This window comes from Pteropus vampyrus, unplaced genomic scaffold, assembly GCF_000151845.1.
Source record: "Pteropus vampyrus isolate Shadow unplaced genomic scaffold, Pvam_2.0 Scaffold278, whole genome shotgun sequence".
In the NCBI taxonomy this organism is placed as follows: Eukaryota; Metazoa; Chordata; class Mammalia; order Chiroptera; family Pteropodidae; genus Pteropus; species Pteropus vampyrus.
In genome coordinates, this window is record NW_011889059.1 from 294,931 (window position 1) to 299,070 (window position 4,140).

A 4,140-nucleotide genomic window follows, 5' to 3' on the forward strand; every position below is an offset into this window, starting at 1 on the left:
TGATAAATATGAGGTTGTCAATAGGCTTTTTACAAAATCCAATCCCTTCGTTCTATTCCATCCTCTTCTATTCAGTTGTAATGGTATCTATGGTCAGTCACGCTTAATTTATCAACTACTCAAATATTTCAACTCACATCTTTTCTCATTCTACTTTAATTATGGATTTCAACGTCAACTTTAGTCAAAATAAATTATTGTTGGAAAAAAGAACAGTATAATTAATATCAAAATATTAGCAACTAAATAATATCTTACATAAATACATTTGGAGGAAATTCAGAAACTTAGCATTGTACCCTTATACAGTATGTGTCCTGTAAATTATGCCTTCAAAAATATTTCTCTAGTTTTGTGTATTTTGAAGATATGACTCTCACATTAGAAATTCTAAGTTAAGGGAAAGTCAATTCTGTAATGGAATAATGGAAGAGGAATTTTGTGGGAATGGCTGGTTTTAATTACCTCAAAATACAATGTGATCATCAATGCTGTTTTTAGATTAAAATTTCTTATAATGACCAAGAACCTGAAATTTTACTCTAAATGATAACTACATCTTTCTCCTTTTCAAGTCTCAGAGAAGAACTATCTGCCACTGAATGTAAACTTCAGTAAACTCTGAATTTTAATTGTAATCACTAATGATGAAATTGCCCTTATGATAACTTCAAATTCTTCTCATCAGTTCCTTCCTTTAATTTCTAATGAGCAACAAATATTCAAGTTCTGACTTACCTAATTTCTCGATATTCTTTCCATAATCTCATCTTATTCTTTATTGTGCTTTTTCTCATTTTGTGATAAAAATTCTTGAATAGTCCTTTATTTTCTCTGTCATATCATCCTAATCCAGAATATGAACATATTTTTTTTTCTATTTCTCAACTCTACTTAAACTACTTTCATTGAAGTCAACATGGTACCTCTTTTGTTCAATCCAAAGGCTTCTTTCTCTCCTAATGATTTTCAGTCACTATCCTGTCATTTAGGCTTTTGATCATATTCTTCTCAGTGCATTTTTTGCCTGATATTTGTTTTATGATTCTCTGGGCATTAGGTACATATTAACCCATTGATCTGTCTTCACCTTTGAAATGCATCTTAATTCTTCCCATCATTAACTACATGTTTCAAGATTATCTTACCTGGAGATCTCAGTTAGGTCCTTTTTCACAAGACTTCATGGAAAGATTTAATAATACGCAAAATGTAAACATATTTTCCTAAATCGATTAAGGCCAACAAACTGCCTCTACAGGAACTGCTTCGGCAGTTCAGTGGACGTAAAGCCATATTGAATATGATTCCTGTTCTCAGGCCATTACGGTATAGTAAGGAAAGTAAAATCATGTATAAACGTGTGGATACTAATAAAAGGCAGCAGATAAACCTAAGCGAATGGGTCAATTCTATGGTACCAGCATATTTTTCTCCATTTCTTGTTTTTATATTAAGGAATCCTGTAGAGGCAGTTTGTTGGCCTGAATCAATTTAGGAAAATATGTTTACCTTATACATTTTGCGTATTATTAAATCTTTCCATGGAGTCTTGTGAAAAAGGACCTAACTGAGATATCCAGGTAAGATCAGCTTCAGAACAGCAATCACTCTGAAACTATGAAAGAATCAGTATGGTTCCTGTGATTGTGGTCCTTGGCCACCAAATACTGTGATCAGGGCAGCTGCGTGAGTCGGCTGAGGCCATAACAGTCCCCAGACTGTCATTTCAACTTCTTGAATGATGTAGAACCAGCTTTCCTACTGATATTTAAAGTAATTTCCCAAGGTGATCTAGGGCAAGGCACACCCACAATTACTTGACTTATAAATCTAATTGTAGTAGCATATTTCATATTCTACGAAAGGAAGAAGTCTTCCAGCTCTCCCTTAGAAATATTATTTCCAGGAAACGTTCTCCACTAGCTTCTCTTTGCTCCTATGAAACAACACTTTAAAAAAAAAAAAAAAAGCAAAAAATCATAGGATTTCAGAATTGGAACTTTCCAAATAATCCAATTGGTTGGACTATATACTGATAGAAAACTAAACATAGGAAATAAAATAGGATACCTGACAATATGACTGTTGAAGATATCGGAGAAAAGATAGTTCTGAAGAGCGTAACTTGGATGTCACTGGCTGAGCAGCCAATCGGGAGAGGCAAAGACCGGGCAGAATCCTGGCAACACACGGGAGTCAGGTTTTGAAGCCGCATGCAGGTTAGCTGGGTCATGAATCCTAGGAAGCACGTCCAGTCTCTCAAGAACTACCGGCCAGGTGATCCCAGAGGCCAAAGAGTGTGCGCATGCGTGCAGGGAAGGGCGGCCAAATCGTTCTGGAATTTCTGGGTTTAAAAAAAAAAAAATGTGTTTGGTAGCAGGACTTCTCAGGGACTTTACTGTACTTACTTGGAAATGTAAAGAAATAAGTGTAGCTGACCACTACTCTTTTTTTTAAAAGCAAATTTAAAAGCCTATTGCAGGGCAAAACAAAACTACAGTAGAGAAGTCTTGTTTATGACACAAGGACAAAGTTGTTTTAGAAACACTTCTCCCAGCACCTGTCACATAGCCCAGCAGGCGGTTGGCTTCAACCCCCTCGTCTTCCAGAATCCACAGTTCTCAGCCTCAGAATCCAGTGGCTGCTGCTAACTCTGGCTTATCCTACCCTTGTCCCACCTTTCGCAATCATTTCTGACAGTAAACTCTGACCTTTCCACTTAAATCAATCAAAGCTTGTAGATGCGTTCAGTGTGTTCTCAGTCTCATTGTTTGAACCTCACAAGGTTCAGAAATTTAAAAAGAAAAGAAAAGAAACCTGGCTTCTTTTTAGCTGATCAGAGAGATACGAATTTAATTCATTAATATCCACGTCCATGTCTTATATATACGGAAAACATCTACTCCAGAGCTTGGCGACTGCTAAAAGTCGATGAGTAACAACTGTTGCTGCGATTGATGAGGGAGGAACCGCATGAAGGGTGGAGAGACCGGACCGACCCATTTTGGGAAAAAGCCCAGAAGTTAATAATCTGTGTATGGAAATCTGAACTAAACCATCCCTTGAAAAAACAAAATTTTATTATTGAGAATGTATATAGAAGTGAGTAGAGAGAATAATACAATCCAATGTGCTCATCATCGCAATTCAGTAATGATTGAAGATGACCAATGCTGTTCAAGTTATACCAGAACTTCTGGCTTATTTTAAAATCCCAGACCTTATATTTTTTCATCAGTAAATACTTCAGTATGCATCTCTAAAAGATATGGATACTTTATGTAAAACGACACTTATTACATCTAGACGATCATTTCTTATTCATTAATACCATTAAATATCCTGTTTTCAAATTTCCCCCAACATTTCATAAAAGTTTTTGGCAGATTTTGCTTTATTATTTTTATTATATTTTGCAGTGGAACACAGGGCAACAGCTTTACAAATTTTAAAACAGAGTCGAGTTATCAGTGCTCTCAGAGATCATTTTGAGAGTAATCCATGCTGTGTAAAGCAATCCGGCCTGATTAAAAAGTTTTGGTTCACATAAAAAGTGTGCCATTTTTTCAATTACTTGATTCGGTTGAGTGGTTCTTTAAAAGCGATAAAGAAAAGAAAAAGAACATTTTCAACTTTTCTGTTCAAAAAAACAGAACACCTCAGTTGACCAAAACAATAGGATCCACAGAATTATTCCTGCCAGTTTCCTAAGGGAACAAAAATGATGAATTCTCCGATCTTTTGATGGTGACCTCTTTGGATTTCAACAGATTTTCTGTGTTAAAAGGAAGAGTGGAAATTCTAAATCTGTTGAGAAACGGTCTACTCAGCGCCCCTGGTCACTCACCGAGTGACTTAATGCATAACTTTTCTCGGTACAATCACGTGGCGTTGGAATGAAGAGCAACGCTTTTATATTGAAAACAAACAAACAAACAAAAAGAGCCCTGAAGGATTATAATCTGTGTAAAATTTTTGTCCAGAACACTGTCCTTAAAACTGAATTTCATAATTACATTTATCTGAAGGAAAACATTCCAAAGTCATTTTTCCTGCTTATTTTTGTTACTGTGTACTTGTTTTTGATTACTGTTTCAACTTTATTTCCAAAAGTCATAAAACAACTTTCAACTTCCC